The sequence below is a fragment of the Delphinus delphis genome, chromosome 7, assembly GCF_949987515.2.
Source record: "Delphinus delphis chromosome 7, mDelDel1.2, whole genome shotgun sequence".
Classification (NCBI taxonomy): domain Eukaryota; kingdom Metazoa; phylum Chordata; class Mammalia; order Artiodactyla; family Delphinidae; genus Delphinus; species Delphinus delphis.
The window spans coordinates 107,222,878-107,241,811 of record NC_082689.1 but is presented as its reverse complement, the minus strand read 5'-3'; positions in this window follow the sequence as shown (position 1 = coordinate 107,241,811).

Sequence of the window (18,934 nt, the reverse complement as noted above, 5' to 3'; positions counted from 1 at the left end):
CCTCTGTGGTCTTCCTTCCCAAAACCCATAACTCCAGTCTAATAATGGGAAAAGCATCAAACAATGATCCAGCCGTCCCACTCCTGGGCATACATCCGGACAAAACTCTAATTTGAAAAGATACATGCACCCCATTGTTCATAGCAGCATTGTTTACAGTAGCCAAGATATGGAAACAACATAAATGTCCATAGACAGATGAATGAATAAAGATGATGTGGTACATATATGTAATGGAATACTATTCAGCCATAAAAAGAATGAAATAATGTCATTTGCAGCAACATGGATGGACCTAGAGATTATCATACTAAGTGAAGTTAGTCAGACAGAGAAAACAAATACCATATTATATCACTTATATGTGGAATCTAAAATATGACACAAATGAACTTATCTATGAAACAGAAACAGACTCACAGACATAGAGAACAGACTTGTGGTTGCCAACGGGGAGTGGGGGCGGGGAAGGATGGATTGGGAGTTTGGGGTTAGCAGATGCAAACTATTATATAGAGAATGGATAAACAACAAGGTCCTACTGTATAGCACAGGGAACTATATTCAATATCCTGTAATAAACCATAATGGAAAAGCATATGAAAAAAAGAACATATATATATATATATATATATATATATATATATATATATATATATATATATATAAAACTGAATAACCTTGTTGTACACCATAAACTAACACATTGTAAATCAATTATACTTCAATAAAAAATTAAAAAAAGAAAAAATCAAAAAATTCCAGTTGATGGATATTCTAAAAAATACTTGACCAGACCTCCTCAAAATCCTTGAGATCACCAGAAACAAGGTAAGCCTGAGAAATTTTCACAGACCACAGGAGGAGTTTTTCTTCAGAAAACTACTAAATGTAATATGATATCCTGGATGGGATCCTGGAACAGAAAAAGATGCTACATCAAAACTGAGGAAATGTGAGTAAAGTTTGACTTTAGTTAATTGTAGTGTATCAACATTGGGTCACTAGTTTTAACAAATGAATCATGTAAAATATTATCAATAGGGGAAACTAAGTGTGGGTTATATGGGAACGCTCAGAGCCCTCCTAGCAATTATTTTGTAAATTGAAATGTAGGTATCTAAGTGCTTATGTTCCAGGCCCTTTAGAGGGAAGGCAGATCAAGTGATGAACAAAACAGATGAAATTCCTGCCTCACTGATCTCATATACTAGGGAGAACAGACAACAAACAGGTAAACTAATAAAAAAGATGATTTTTTACATAACATAAAATGATAAGAAGGGAATGAATCAGATGTTAAAATAAATAGTGTCTTTGTGAGGCACAAGAGATGATGAGAGAGACAGGTATTTAACCAGGTTATCAGCAAGGCTAGTTACAACATTAAAAACCACAAAGCCTGTGACCATTCACTCATATACTATTCAAAATAAAACAGCAATTTTAAAATAAGTAAAACATTTTCCTATTTTTTTTCCTTTTGACAATTAAGTTATTTGTTTTAATGCTCACCCAAAAACCCTGCTTGCTGCAGCACTAACAATACATTTTTTTCTGGGCATCAGATAACTACATCTGAGCTCAGATCTGGAAGGTAAGAAAGAATCAGAGATTTCAAAAACAAGGAAGGGCCAAAATAACAATGACTACAGCAACAATAATAATATTAACTAAAATATGTTGATCACTTCCTATATGTCATAGATTATTCTTAGTGTTTTACCGGTACTATCTGATTTGGTTCTCACAACAGCCCTATGTGGTAGGTATTAGTGTGAATCCCAATTTACAGGTCAAAAAATTGAGGTCCAGAGGCATTTACCTGCCACAAGGTAGGATTTGAACTCAGGCCATCTGGACCCAGAACATATACTCTTAACCTTATTACCATACTGCTGGCTCTGTCTCAGCTAACATTTGTTGAGTGTTCATTGAATCCCAAACGATGGTCTAGGTTCTCACTCTATATTAATATTTCATTCTCAGTATATTGCAGGAATTTGATCCTATAAATGTCACTAATTTAGAGACGAAGAAGTGAAACTAATTTTCCAGCCCAGGCAGTTTGGCTCCAGAGGAGATGATCCATGCAGACACAGAGACAGGATGTGTTTGAAGTATTTTTAGAATAGAAATGAGCCCAGGATAAGGAGCACTAGATTGATATTAACAGATTTGACATTGATTCTATTATTTGTTTTTCTAAATGTCCTCTTGTATTGTTTTCTTTATCTGCACAATCTGTATTTATGGTGAGTTTTTCATAGTTAGTATTTTTTAACTTCTTGAGTTAAAAGCTTATTTGACATCTCTTATTTTCTAGAATTAATGGGTATCTTAAAACAGCTAAGACTGATTTTATTCCTTTGCCTTTAAATGGTGAAGTGTTATAAGGATTTCTGAGAGCTTTGAGGGTGCAGGTATGTACATCTCATGATCAAGCAATTCTACTCTTAGGTGTGTATCCTAGACTCAACCCTCTCACTGCTCTACGAGGATGTTATTTCCATTTGTATCATACATGTATCTGTTAATATTTTTCTCCCTCTATAGCTTACAAGCTCCTTTAGGGCAGACACAAAATTCTCTTCATTCACTTTTTTCAGTACCCACAAGAGTACTCCACACAAGGTAGGAACTCAATATATGTGTATTACAATGTACTCAAAAATTTAAAAGGAAGTGATATAGTAAAGAGAATATATGTTCAGTTATATCTACTCCTTTAGGAAGCTTCCTATAATTCTTCAGACCATGTCCTTCCCAGGTGGGGGGTTGCATAATTAAAAAAATAAAATCAGAACAAGTTTCTTATTGACAACTAACACATAAAATATCAAGGGCTGTTACTTCTGGAGATAAGTAATAAAAGATTAAGAAAGTCTGAGGATTATAGCATCCAAGAATCTCTTGTTGTATTGTGTACTTCACTGTATTTTGAGAATCTCAAGAGATTAAGGGCTATGTTGGATTTACCATTATATAAGCAACAAATCCCAAAAGACCTTAACATTTCTTCAGCTCAGATAACCCTCAACACACTTCAGTACTTACACGACTTCTATGGAATTCAAATTCCCTTCTCACAAAAATACTCAGGCATTGAACAACTATACAGTATTAATGATATTCAATTTTTACCCTTCTTAGGAGACTAAAGTTTGACTGTTTGTTAAACTAGACTAGTTACTTTTTCCTAATAAGAGAATCTTATATTCTTATATAAGAGAATATAAATTCTCATATATATATTCTTATATATATTCTTATATAAGAGAATCTTATAATCTTATACATATTTAACATTGAAAATGGTAAGAAGTAATAAAAATAGTTCTTTGCAATTGCACATTTAAAGTAGTAATTATAATATTAATACCTGTGAACTCATTAATTTTTAAGAATTTCAGGATTAACAAGTATCCCAAAACACCCCCAACATTCTGAAGTATGATTAACTACTATTTTGAATGTATGCTTTACATCTAAGAAGAACAGAAATAAGGGCATTCAAATTACCGGTAAGGAAATTAATCAAAGAGATAATAATGAGATATTATTATGAGTGTGAAATCAACAAAGTGATTAAGCCACATGAAGTAGCAGCAGTGCAATCTGGGAAATATATCAGAAAGGAGCCTGACTAGTCTGGAGGCCATGCTATCAACAGCAGTTGGTCCAGGAATGAGCACGTGGCTACATGCTGGCAAATAAGATGCAAGGCAAGGTTGCTGCAAGACTTGAGAGGACATACTTTTCTAGCACTAAAGAAAGTTAAAGGAACATAGTTCCATCAAGATATCAACAAAAAAATATGCAACATTCTTAATAGGTTTATGAGCAAAGGAAGAACATGCTTTATGGTATAGGGAACAATGTAGATTGCAGAACAGAGGGATAGAAAAACCTAGATTTTTCAGTGGCTCCAGAAGCCTGTATTAATGCTAGACTTCCTATTATATGCACTAATGAATTTATAACTATATAAAGCAGTTTGGAACAGGTTGTCTGGTGTTTAAAGCCAAATATTTTAGCTACTACAGAGAGTTCTAGAAATAACCACTGTTAAAGCTATTTTCTGACATCCAACCTGCAAGCTTTCTATGAGAACTTCTGCTCACAGGGCAACCTTTCATAAGGGCAAGTGATAAAAACCATCTTACCATTTTCACATGAGCTCTTGCCTTCTTTTCCTCCCAAACTTCAACTGTCCCATGTACTTTTATCAATTCCAAGAAGTGAATGGGTAGAGAAATTAGAAGTGTGACTGTATCTATTTATTTACTTAGAGAAAAGAGATAATGAACAAGAGGGCAAAATGAAAAAGGCAGAGTTAGTTGTTTGCACAGGAACCTGTCAGACAAGAAGCCGCTCTTGTCTGGTTCTGTCATCCCTTGAGTGTTAGGAATTGGGTACTTAACAGCTACTTTCCAGAAAACTATCTTTCTACACAATGCACTTATTCAGCTATCCCTTTATAAGTATTTGTCTTACATTAGGTGCTACAGGGCTTACAATGTGCAACAATGATCCTTGCCTCTTAAACAATTACAAAGTAATCTGTAGTTAGTATTACAAACATAACAAAGTAAGGAAAAGGCAGGACAGGAAACTGACATCTATTGAGTGCTGAAATTAGGCCACTATTACTAGGAGCAATTAGGTATTTTCACATGGCACTAGGTATTTTCACTAGGTATTTTCACATGGCACTTATGGGAAATTCCTCCCAACTCTCTAAAGTTTGTGGTTGTATCCCCATTTTACAAGTGGAAGTGGACACTTCGGAAGTTAAATAACTCTAGAATTAACACATTGTAAAAGAGGTGATATTCGAAGCCACTCGTAGGGAAAAAAAATAGTGAAAATTTCTAATAAGCATATGAAAGGCTTAAAGAAAATTTTTAATCAAGAATGTAGGTTGGAGCTTCCCTGGTCACGCAGTGGTTGCGAGTCCACCTGCCAATGCAGGGGACACAGGTTCGTGCCCTGGTCCGGGAAGATCCCACATGCCGCGGAGCGGCTGGGCCCGTGAGCCATGGCCGCCGACCCTGCGCGTCCGGAGCCTGTGCTCCGCAACGGGAGAGGCCACAACAGTGAGAGGCCTGCGTACCAAAAAAAGAAAAAGAAAAAAAAAAAAGAATGTAGGTTGAATGCCTAGGTCTACAATTTTTCCTGTAAAAAAGACATTCTTGAACACCTGAAAATATGATACATAATGTTCTGGAAGACAACAAGGGATGTCATTAGCAAAACAAAATTTTGAATTATTTCTGAATCATAAAATGCTTCGGAAGTGAACCAGAAAAATAAGGCTTCTAGAAGGATGTCATTGTTCCTGTGGTGGTCAAGACCATGGTCAGTAGGTGTGAGAGCAGAAAAGACCTCCGGAGCAATAGCAGAATGATGCTATGGGACAGGTAGAGGCTGGATTTATCCTGCACAGAGTAAGGGGCATATTTCCATGTAGACCATAAATATCCAGGGGTGTAGAGACCACACACCAAGATGAAAGCCGATTTTAGTATAGTTCTTACACCTACCCCTTACAACCACCAGGGGCAGTCATGCATCATGATAACTTGTCCCTACAATGATGATAAAACAGGAATGTAGGATATGAAAGGCAGCAGACGCAGCTAAAACAGCAAACATTTGAGGGAATTAAAATCAAGACAAAAGGAAAATTAGAGGAAGGACTATCATGTGAAAAAAATGAGTCAGTAAGCCAAATAAAGACATTTAAAAATAAAGATAATAACTATTTTCTGGGATTAAATAGAATATTGTTTCATACACAGACAGCTATGCAAAAGATGCAATTAGACATTTTGACATTTGAAATGTAATCACACACACACACACAAACTGATGAATGGAAGAAAGAGTTGAAAAGTGATTGATTTTTAGATTGTTTTAGAACATGGCAGAAAAGGGTAAAGATGTAGTTTGGGAAAAAAATTCAAGAGATAAGGATAGAATCAGATATACTAACCTAAAAATTTATTTAAACTGACAAATGTACTTAAGTCATCAGATTATAAAAGTTGTCACTTGATAGTAGAGAAAAGAAAATATAAAAAGATCAATACCTAGATATATTTTGGTGAAATTTTGAAAAATTAAGGATAAAGAAAAAATATAAAAGCTTCTAAAAGGAAACAGAGGTCTGTTATTTACTGTAAAAACATAATTGGGCAATAACTTCAAAGTTCATATCAACATTACCGTGTGAGTTAGAATCTCATACCTGGAGATACTAGCATTAAAATAAAAACAAATAAATTAAAAAAATTATGTACACAAGAAATCAGAAAACTTATCACAATCACATCCTCTCTAAAAAGATAACTCAAAAATTTAAGGTAACAAAATAAAAAGTGCCAACTTTCCCTGGAGGTCCAGAGCTTAAGACTTTGCCTTCCCATGCAAGGGGTGTGTGTTTGATTCCTGGTCAGGGAGCTAAGATCCCACATGTCTCAGGGGCAAAATACCAAAACATGAAACAGAAGCAATATTGTAACAAATTCAATAAAGATTTTTAAAATGCTCCACATCAAAAAAATCTCTTAAAAAACTGAAAAAAGTGCAAATGTGAGAAATAAGAAATAGCAATAATATTAAAAACAAAAAAGCAAATGTGTCAATATTAATATCAGATAAAATAAAATTCAAGGTGAGGACATTATTAGGACCAAAAAGATTATTTTTACTTGTAAATTATTCAATTAACTGTGATTCTATGGCAGTCATGCACACATATGTGTGTATATATATATATATATATATATATATATATATATATATATATATAAACATTTCCTCTATCCAACAAGGTAAAAAAACTGCAAATTGATAAAAATGAAAGTAGACATTTAAAAAATCTATAATGTGAAGTTTGATTATGAAAACTTATGAATAAAATAGAAACAGTTAAATTATTTGTAATAATCAAAAACAAAATTTATTTAATTTATGTAATTTTCACCAGAGAATGTTCATTTTTTCAAACAAATTTAGACCAATTAAAAACATAAGTATGTTTATTGAAAACAAAGAAGTGGCAAAACAACAATCATGGCAATGATACCATTGAGAATTCAATAAATGGGAGTTGAAGGTGGGTATTGTTATAGAACAAGAAGGGGATGAATGATGATCTAGGAAATTCTAGTGGATATAATCTGCTGTCTGCTTCTATGATCCCAAGCTTACCTGGTTCTACTTTCATGAGCTGTCACACTGTGGTCAAAAGTCATACACACTGTTGAATTCTAATGGTCAAATTATGAAATGTGTTCAGTCAGCATTTTAAGACTGTGCTACAGGGTAGGGGGGAGAACAGGAACTTTTTTTTTCTTTTTTTTTTTTTAACATCTTTATTGGAGTATAATTGCTTTACAATGGTGTGTTAGTTTCTGCTTTACAACAAAGTGAATCAGTTATACATATACATATGTTCCCATATCTCTTCCCTCTTGTGTCTCCCTCCCTCCCACCCTCCCTATCCCACTCCTCTAGGTGGTCACAAAGCACCAAGCTGATCTCCCTGTGCTATGTGGATGATTCCCACTAGCTATTTTACATTTAGTAGTGTGTATATATCCATGCCACTCTCTCACTTTGTCACATCTTACCCTTCCCCCTTCCCATATCCTCAAGTCCATTCTCCAGTAGGTCTGTGTCTTTATTCCCACCTTGCCCTAGGTTCTTCATGACCATATTTTTTTTTCCTTAGATTCCGTATATATGTGCTAGCATATGTATTTGTTTTTCTCTTTCTGACTTACTTCACTCTGTATGACAGTCTCTAGGTCCATCCATCTCCCTACAAATAATTCAGTTTTGTTCCTTTTTATGGCTGAGTAATATTCCATTGTATGTATATGCCACATCTTCTTTATCCATTCATCTGTTGATGGACACTTAGGTTGCTTCCATCTCCTGGCTATTGTAAATAGAGCTGCAATGAATATTTTGGTACATGACTCTTTTTGAATTATGGTTTTCTCAGGATATACACCCAGTAGAGGTTGCTGGGTTATATGGTAGTTCTATTTTTAGTTTTTTAAGGAACCTGCATACTGTTATCCATAGTGACTGTATCAATTTACATTCCCACCAAGAGTGCAAGAGGGTTCCCTTTTCTCCATACCCTCTCCAGCATATATTGTTTGTAGATTTTTTGATGATGGCCATTCTGACTGGTGTGAGATATCTCATTGTAATTTTGATTTACGTTTCTCTAATGATTAATGATGTTGAACATTCGTTCATGTGTCTGTTGGAAATCTGTATATCTTCTTTGGAGAAATGTCTATTTAGGTCTTCTGCCCATTTTGGATTGGGTTGTTTGTTTTTTCAATGTTGAGCTACATGAGCTGCTTATAAATTTTGGAGATTAATCCTTTGTCAGTTGCTTCATTTGCAAATATTTTCTCCCATTCTGAGGGTTGTCTTTTCGTCTTGTTTATGATTTCCTTTTCTGTACAAAAGCTTTTAAGTTTTATTAGGTCCCATGTTTACAAACCCATGTTGAAAAGGGTCAATTGTATTCAGTTTGGTGTAGGATCATCATTTCATCTTTCATCAATATTCATCTCCCCTTCTGTTTGGGCCATAAAATCCTCCAACCATAACTGGGCCCTCATTTCTGCATTTCAATTCTTCTAAGTTTCCATTCCACCTCTGATTTACCATTGGCTCTCCATTCTCTTCTCTTTCTGATCTCTTTTTCTCAAGACTCAGAAAAATATTTTCCCTCTTGACCAAGTTATATCCTGAAGGAAGATAGTTACATGTGTTCATTCTGCTGTCTAGAGCTGGAAATTCTCAAATAGTTTAAGCTTTGTTGCATTTGTTTTTTCTTGTTTTATAATTTAACCCAGGCCATCACAGAGTCTGTTATGCTAATGGATTATATGAATTATCAATGAGATATACAGTACTTAGCATTTCTAAAACTGATTGTTCTATGCAATTCCTCCAATGTACCATGTCTTTTCCTAATTTTTTTCTTTCTTTTTTTTTCTCCTTTGAGAACTTATTAGCAGCTCTGTTAAAAAAAAATGCTGGAACACTGAATAAAAGTTCTGATTATAAGACACTTTCTCAATTCATTCAGGGTCATGATTGCTAGTCATTAGATCTGAATGTTCCATCAGATGCCTTACTCCATTTTCTTACATCTGAAATCCTGAGTCACAGAAACCATAAATGTTAGGTGGGAACAAGAAGGATTCTTCCCTGTGCTTTGCTCACTGAAGTCTGTATGTATCATACCTGAGCACTACAGTAAATACTGCCAGGCATATATCTCTTCAGAGCCACAGGTTGACACAACAGCTTCGACACTGAGGACACTCATTAGAAAAGCAAAGTAGCTGAGAATGGACCACTAGGCTTTATATGAGTGCTTTTCAGAGTTTAAAAGAAAGGCTCAGATAGAATTAGACTCAGATAGATTCCTATCTAAGAATTCAGCTCAGTCCACTTTGATTTGATTTGAACATCTCCAAGTTAAATGTACCTAATCTTTTAAAATGTCCTAGATGGTTTCTGACTAGATACCTAGGTTACTTTCTGATGGCAAGACAGCGCTTCTGAGACCGATGTTTTGCCCCAGAGGATCAGGTCCTCCAGCAGGGCTTACATTCCTGACAATACAGGAGAAAAGGAATTACTGTTTAATGTGGTGGCCATATTAAAGTTTCATGAAGAAGGAGAAGAGTAAAAATATTTGTTTAAATGTCCAAAGGCAGAAAGAAGCAACTGCCTGTCTAGCAGGGAGACCAAAATGTTTCAGGCATGTTTCAAGGATGATGGACAGCTAGAGAAGAGTGTGGTACTGATATTAGGGAATAACAGATGATGCAATTGCAGAGGTATCATCAAACAAATTCAGAGGGCATATATATTAGATTGAAACAAGGTTTCTCAATTTAACATCTGTGGCATTTTTCATCAGTCAATTACTAGTGGGGGCAGTTTTGTGCACTGATGGTTACCAGCATCCTCGGCCTCTACCCACTAGATGTCAGTAGCGCCTCTGACCTCAGTTGTAATAACTAAAAATGTCTCTAGACATTGTCAAATGTCGCTGCAGAGGAGAGTGAGGGACAAAATCTCCCCTGGTTGAGAACCACTGGGCTAACTGAAGGATTTCGATTAAGAAAAAAAAAAATGTGTTTTCTGTAGGTTATTCTGATGACACTCTACAAAACATACTGCAAGTAAGAAGAACTAGTTTGGGTTCTAAGTTGCAATAATACAAAGATCCAGAATTAAATGGTGGCCATGGGAAGATGAGAACAAATGATAGTGAGAAGAAGGGAATTAGGGAGACAAGATTCATCAGAATGATAACTGAGCTTGGGGAACAGAGAAGAGGAATGTTGACTGTTTCAATAACTTAGGTGGTACAGTGAATACCAGTTTATAATTCCTTTTACTCTTGGAGCCAGACTTTACTGTGATTTCTTTGCTTCCACTTTTATGCAAGGACAAGTTAAATGTTTCTTCTTGATATGATGGGGAGAATAAGCTGATAATGATTTAGAAATAGCTGTTGGTGAAAGAGGGAGAACAACTTTTGAAAACAAATAGGACCCTGTGGGGCCCTCCCTGGTACAAAAGCCTTTCCATGTCCCTGTTTCTTCTTTGTAGGAAAAAGGCTTCAGCCTCCTAGACCTTCCCTGAGTTCCAAAGGGCAGATTCAAACAGTTACATATTGGGAGGGGTGGGTGAGAGAATGCAGAAAAAATCAGTAGTGCAGTGATGGAACAGGGTCCTGATTCCTCCTGGTTCCTCCTCAAGGAATATACATAACAATCTGATACCTAATTCTGAGTTCTTCTACAGGAACTAAGGTCCCCACCCAGGAGGACGATGGTCACTTCAGATGGAGCACAAGCTTGTGGACTTCAGACTGGTTGGAACAAGAAGGCTGATTCCAGGACCACCCTGTTTCCTTGCCACCAACCAAACAGAAGAGGGTCACACACACTGCAGACCTTCCCTCACATTTTACCTATAAAACTCTTCCCCGAAAACTATTGGAGAGTTCAGGACTTTTGAGCATGAGCCAACTGTTCTCCTTGCTTGGCCCTGCAATAAACCTTTCTCTGCTCCAAACTCTGACTTTGCTCCAAATTCCAACATTTCAATTTGTTTGGACTCACTGTCTGTTGGGTACGTGAACTTGGGTTCTACAACACTTCAAGGAATTACACGTACAGAAAATATCAAGTGGAAAAATTAAGGAAGATGACAGAATGTTATAGGTAAAGATCTTCATGTAGAGAGGAGGAAGAAGGCAGGATGCAGGGGGAGAAAATTTCAGGCGGGTAAACAAAGACTCCAAGTCAGTGACAAAAGGAAAAATCTCTCAAGAAGGGTAAAATCAACTTCAATATTTTGGGACATTAAACATCATGAGATCTAACAGGAGACCAAAATATTTGTGTGAATAAAAGATACAGGCATTTATTGAGTAGTGGTGGGGGCAGGAATTAGATGGATGTGAGTTATAGGGTGATGGGTGTTTATATAGAGGCATAAGATGAGTACTTTTTCAATATTTTGTCAGAATAGGAAACTAAAGAAATGGAATGTTATCCTGGGAGGGAATAAAAATCCAGTAAACAATTTCTGGAGGTAAGTGAGATCTACATATATAGGAGGAACGAGTAAATGGAAGAAAAAAAGCAGTTGAAAACTTGAGAGATGAACTCAAATTTTACAGATGTTGGTTAAATATGGACCTATCTCTGTGTTTGTGTAGGCTTTCATAAATGAACTGGTTTCTGCTTCCATGTCTTTGAGCTGTGCCTCACATTTTAACAGAACTAAAGATTGACACAATTGGATATTACACCTATTTATGCCAGAAAGAAAGAGCAAATCCTATAAAGCTTGCCATTTTTCAAGAATTAAAAAAGTATGTCTACAAAAGGAAAAGAATTAAACCGTATACTCCAAATGTCAAAATCATGAACAAAGCACATCCACAAGAATCAATAAGATTCGTGTATTTATAGCCAGTGCTCCTGCATGGAGAAACAGGTGGCAGGTTTTTTTTAGTGAGCTTTATACTCTGGCCATTTGTTACTCTTTAAACTTTTGCCATATTTTTGCAAGAGGTCCCAAATTTTCTCAGCAACGATTGCTCACCATAGATGCTAAAACATCAAAGTTGTGCAGGCCATGTTCAACCCATTTGTTTCAGAAAAGCAAAGTAACAGAAGTAAGTTATTTATTGGCTCTAAAACAAGAAGCTTTAGTCATTTCAGTTGAAATCCTGTATTTTTGTTTTGGTTTAGACATCAAAATGAGGACTGGCATTAAAATGCAAAGCCTCAACCCTGCCTGTCTGTAGCTCACTGAATTTCTGCCTTCCTGTCTCAGACTCCCACGGTTGCTTTCAGCTGGGGAAGGTAAAATATTCAAATAGATACTGGGGTTGGCTCTTTGAGGTGAGTTAAAGTTTTGGGCAATGTGCACATTATTTATTTAATGCTCTGTTTCAAGTGAAGGGTGAAAAATGACTGCAGTTACTAGATAATGTGAAAGAATTTGATGTTGTTTTTGTATGTACAGTCACCCCTTGTATCTGCAGAGAATTGTTTCCAGGAACCCCTGTGGATATCAAAATCCGTGAATGCTCAAGTCCATTATATAAAATGGTGAAGTGTTTGCATATAACCTACATACATCTTCCCATATACTTTGTTTTTAAAAACATCTTTATTGGAGTATAATTGCTTTACAATGGTGTGTTAGTTTCTGCCGTACAACAAAGTGAATCAGCTATAAGTATACATTTATCTCCATATCCCCTCCCTCTGGTGACTCTCTCCCCCACTCCCTATCCTATCCCTCTAGATTGTCACAAAACATTGAGCTGATCTCCTTGTGCCATGCAGCAGTACTTGGTACTGTATATATGTCAATGCTACTCTCTCACTTTGTCCCAGCTTCCCCTTCCTGCCCTGTGTTCTCAAGAAATCATCTCTAGATTACTTATAATACCTAATACAATATAAATGCTATGTAAATAGTTGCCAGCATGGGGTATACTCAAGTTTTGGTTTTTGCAACTTTCTGGAATTTTTTTGGAACAGTTTCGAACCTTGATTGGTTGAATCCATGAATATGAAATCTGTGGCTAAAGGAGCCCAACTGTTTGGCCATCGTTCTTTTTTATTATTATTTAAAGTTAAAATTGCCTACTTGGTTATTCAACATATGTTCCTAAACCACAGGCTTTAAGAAATCAGGCTGTGTGTCATCAATGTTTCCTACTATAGACATTGACGAATTTCATCTCTGTTCCCATTTCCTATAAGTTAGAAACACACACTACAGAAGCTGCCTACAGAAGCTGTTAGTTAATGTGAACTCATTTGTACCCTAACTATTTTCTGGCCACACTGTCTTCACTATTACTCATTGGAGAAAGACTTTGGAATTCATTCTTTGTGCAGACCTTATGCTAGAGACTAAGAATAAACAGAGGAATGAGAAATACTTCCTACTCTCTTGTGGCTCACAACAGGGCTAGTCCACACAAGATGTACACAGTAGGAGTGGGGAGGAATCAAGGAAACCTTCAACAGAGGAGGAGACCCCCGAATGGCACATTGAAATATGCCAGGTCATCAGGTGGGCTACAGTGATTGGGCATCCAGGAAATTGAAATAGCATTCACAAGTACAGACTCTGACAGACCACGGGAGATTTGGGATATTGCAAGTGTTTCAGAATATCCAAAGCTTAAGGAACACGGCTCCATGGTTAAAATGAGGAAAGACTTAGGACTAGCAATGTGAGAAAGATACAACCAAAGGAATCTTCTGGAAACTGCATTTCCCTAACAAAGATACTATTAATAATGATTGAGAGTGGCCTTTGTGCTAATGGAGAATGTGAGGGAGAGAAAGTCCATGCCGCCCTCCAAAACCAGTATCTGGAACTTCCTCTAATGACAGAATTTTTACAAGAAATCAGGCAAGAAAGTCAGGGGCTAGAGCCAAAAGATCTTCTCTCCCTATACTTTCCTGAGGTGATGGGAGTCATAAAATATTCTCAGCCGGAATGAAACATTGGTTTCACAATTTAGGAGGAGCCTTTGGGAATTCAGTGAAGTCTGGATTGGAGTATGTCAGGACTGGAGTGAGGGTGTTTTGTGTAGGTAGTGCTCCTTTCTTGGAATTAAAGGACACAAAGATGTGACTGAGATTAGTCCATGAAACTCCTGCTGATGCTGGTGTAACAGGCTGGCGTGGAATTTGTCTGCCACTGATCATGCTTTAGTTACTTCTGTTTTCAGGCAGCATTAGGTAATGAAGTCAGACAGTTTCAGATTAGACTTAGTCCAATCATTAGCCATGAGACATCAGGCAAATTCCAAAACCTACTTCCCTCCTTCGTCCTTCCCTCTCTTCCTTGCTTTCACATTGAAAATCCTATTCTTATGCATTCATTTGCACAATCCAGTTTATTTTTGTAAATTATGCATGTATGTAGAATAAAGAATCAATGTGATGAAAATTATTATAAAAATCAGCAGACCCCCACTTACATCATTCCAATTCCCATTTCTTCAAGCAAGATATTATATATATATATGTATGTATTTATTTTTGTTTATTTCTAGATACCTTGCTGAAATTTGTTAGTCTTAACTTGCATTAGAAAATTCGACAATGGCATTCCCCCATAGAACATAAGGTTTTAGATTTCTGTCACCTGGTACTCAGCCTCTAGTACACACACACACATACACACTCTGGTCTGGACATCTTCCTCTCCTCCATTCTCCCAACACAGTTGAGTCATAATTAAATCAAAATTGATAATTTATATTTTTATGATCATGTGACAGCTGCTATTCACAGTTAAAGCACAAACTATATCACTTTACTATTCCTTTCCTGTACAAGGTTTTAGTTTTTCTGAAGTTGATATTTGTTTTTGTTGTTTTCTATTTTTCATTTTCCTAGTTTTCTATAAACTTATAATGAATTCAACCCTGAATCTTCTATCTCTCATACAATTTTTCTGTCACTATTTTCAGTGTCACTTAGGATTACATTGCTTTTCTCTTTCTGAATGAATGATTCCTGGAGCCTCAGATCGACTCCAGTTTTCCAGATCCTACCACTGGAAGCCCTCTACAGGCAAGGCATAGCCATCATCCTAGTCAGCATTGTCCAACAGAAATAGAATGGGAGCTACATAAGCAAGTTTAAGTACTATTAAAAAGTAAACATGAATCAAGCAAATTTAATTTTAATAATATATTTTATTTAAACCAATATATTAAAAAACATCATTTCAGTGTACAATCAATATATAAATTTGAGATATTATATATTCTTTTCATTTATACTAAACTTTGAAATCCACAGTGAAGTTTATTTTCAATCCCCTCTACTAAAGCAGCTTATTTCTCTCCCTAAGGTCACCTTAAGTTTCATGGTGCCAAATCCATTGGCTAAATTTCAGTCCTCAATTTACCTGACCTATTCAAAGAATTTGAGGCAGTTCACCACTCTGGCCTTCCCAAAACCTTTTATTCTTGAATTCTTGCCATTTACTCTCACTTTCCTCCTTTTCTTTTTAGCCTCTCCTCAATCATATAGAGTAACTCCTCTGGCTCTGTCAATATTTTAAATGTGTGCTTTACATGGTTCTTTATCCTGGGTCATCATTTCTTTCTACTCTAAACACTTTTCTCTTACCTTATCTGCTGGTGCAGATTTTTTTTTAAGATTTTTTTAAACATCTTTATTGGACTATAATAGCTTTACAATGGTGTGTTATTTTCTTCTGTATAACAAAGTGAATCAGCTATTCCTATACATACATACCCATATCTACTCCTTCTTGCATCTCCCTCCGACTCTCCCTATCCCACCCCTCTAAGTGGACACAAAACATCAAGCTAATCTCCCTGTGCTATGCGGCTGCTTCCAACTAGCTATCGATTTTACATTTGGTAATGTATATACGTCCATACCACTCTCTCACTTCGTCCCAGCTTAACCTTCCCACTCCCCGTGTTCTCAAGTCCATTCTCTACATTGGTATCTTTATTCCTGTCCTGATCCTAGGTTCATTAGAACCTTTTTTTTTTTTTTGGATTCCATGTATATGTGTTAGCATACGGTATTTGTTTTTCTCTTTCTGACTTACTTCACTTTGTATGACAGAATACAGGTCCATTCACCTTACTACAAATAACTCAATTTTGTTTCTTTTTATTGCTGAGTAATATTCCATTGTATATATGTGCAACATCTTCTTTATCCATTCATCTGTTGTTGGACACTTAGGTTGTTTCCATGTCCTGGCTATTGTAGATAGTTCTGCAATGAATATTGAGGTACATGACTCTTGTTGAATTATGGTTTTCTCATGGTATATGCTCAGGAGTGGGATTGCTGGGTCATATGGTAGTTCTATTTTTAGTTTTTTAAGGAACCTCCATGCTGTTCTCCATAGTGGTTGTAACACTTTATATTGCCACCAACAGTGCTAGAGAGTTCCCTTTTCTCCACACCCTCTCCAGCATTGGTTGTTTGTAGATTTTCTGATGATGACCATTCTAACTGGTGTGAGGTGATACCTCATGATAGTTTTGATTTGCCTTTCTCTAATGATTAGTGATGTTGAGCAACCTTTAATGTGTTTGTTGGCAATCTGTACATCTTCTTTGGAGAAATGTCTATTTAGGTCTTCTGTCCATTTTTGGATTCTATTGTTTGCTTTTTTGATATTGAGTTGCATGAGCTGCTTGTATATTTTGGAGATTAACCCTTTGTCAGTTGCTTCATTTGCAAATATTTTCTCCCATTCTGAGGGTTGTATTTTCATCTTGCTTATGGTTTCCTTTGCTGTGCAAAAGCTTTTAAGTTTCAGGAAGATTGATTCAAGGTGGTGGAGTATAAGGATGTGCTTTCATTCCCTCTTGCAAAAACACCGGAATCACAACTAACTGCTGAACAATCATCAAAAGGAAGACCCTGGAACTTACCAGAAAAGATACACCATATCCAAAAACAAAAAAAGAAGCTACAATGAGATGATAGGAGGGGCACAATCAGAGTAAAATCAACTCCCATAACTGCTAGGTGGGTGACTCACAAACTGGAGAACACTTATACCACAGAAGTCAACCCACTGCAGTGAAGGTTCTGAGCCCCACGTCAGGCTTCCCAACCTGGTGGTCTGGCAACAGCAGTATGAATTCCAAGAAAATCAGACCTTGAAAGCTAGTGGGATTAGATTGCAGGACTTTGACAGGACTGGGGGAAACAGAGTCTCCACTCTTGGAGGGCACACTCAAAGTAGTGTGCACGTCAGTACCCAGGGGAAGAAGCAGTGACCCTATAGGAGACTGAATGAGACCTACCTGCTAGTGTTGGAGCATCTCCTGCAGAGGCGAGGGGGTGGCTCTGTCTCAATGTGAGGACAAGGACACTGGCAGCTGAAGTTCTATGAAGTACTCCTTAGCATGAGCCCTCCCACAGTCAGCCATTAGCCCCACCAAAGACCAGGTACGCTCCAGTGTTGGATTGCCTCAGGCCAAAAAACCAACCGGGGGTAACCCAGCCCCACCCATTAGCAGTCAAGTGGATTAAAGTTTTACTGAGTTATACCCACAAGAGCAACAGCCAGTTCTACCCACAAGTCCCTCCCATTAGGAAACTTGCACAAGCCTTGTAAGTAGCCTCATCCACCAGAGGGCAGACAGCAGAAGCAAGAATAACTACAATCTTGCAGCCTGTGGAACAAAAACTACATTCGCAGAAAGATAGACAAGATGAAAAGGCAGAGGGCTATATACCACATGAAGGAACAAGATAAAACCCCAGAGAAACAACTAAATGAAGGCAAAATAGGCAAACTTCCAGAAAAAGAATTCAGAATAATGATAAGGAAGATGATCCAGGACCTCGGAAAGAAAATGGAGGCAAAGATCCAGAAGATGCAAGAAATGTTTAACAAAGACCTAGAAGAATTAAAGAACAAACAAACAGAGATGAACACTACAGTAACTGAAGTGAAAACTACACTAGAAGGAATCAATAGCAGAATAACTGAGGCAGAAGAATGGATAAGTGACCTGGAAGACAGAATGGTGGAATTCATTGCTGTGGAACAGAGTAAGGAAAAATGAAAGAAAAGAAATGAAGACCGCCTAAGAGACCTCTGGGACAACATTAAATGTAACAACATTCGCATTATAGGGATCCCAGAAGGAGAAGAGAGAAAGGACCAGAGAAAATATTTGAAGAGATTATAGTCAAAAACTTCCCTAACATGGGAAAGGAAATAGCCACCCAAGTCCAGGAAGCACAGAGAGTACCATACAGGATAAAACTAAGGAGAAACACCCTGAGACACATAGCAATTAAATTGGCAAAAATTAAAGACAAAGAAAAATTATTGAAAGCAGCAAGGGAAAAATGACAAATAACTTACAAGGGAACTCCCATAAGGTTAACAGCTGATTTCTCAGCAGAAACTCTACAAGCCAGAAGGGAGTGTCATGATATACTTAAAGAAATGAAAGGGAAGAACCTACAACCAGGAATACTCTACCTGGCAAGGATCTCATTCATATTCAACAGAGAAATCAAATGCTTTACAGACAAGCAAAAGCTAAGGAAATTCAGAATCAATAAACCAGCTCTACAACAAATGCTGAAGAAATTTCTCTAAGTGGGAAACACAAGAGAAGAAAAGGATTTACAAAAACAAACTCAAAACAATTAAGAAAATGGTAATAGGAAAACATATATATAGATGATTACCTTAAACATGAATGGATTAAATGCTACAAACAAAAGGCACAGTCTTGCTGAATGCATACAAAAACAAAACCAATATATATGCGGTCTACAACAGACTTACTATAGACCTA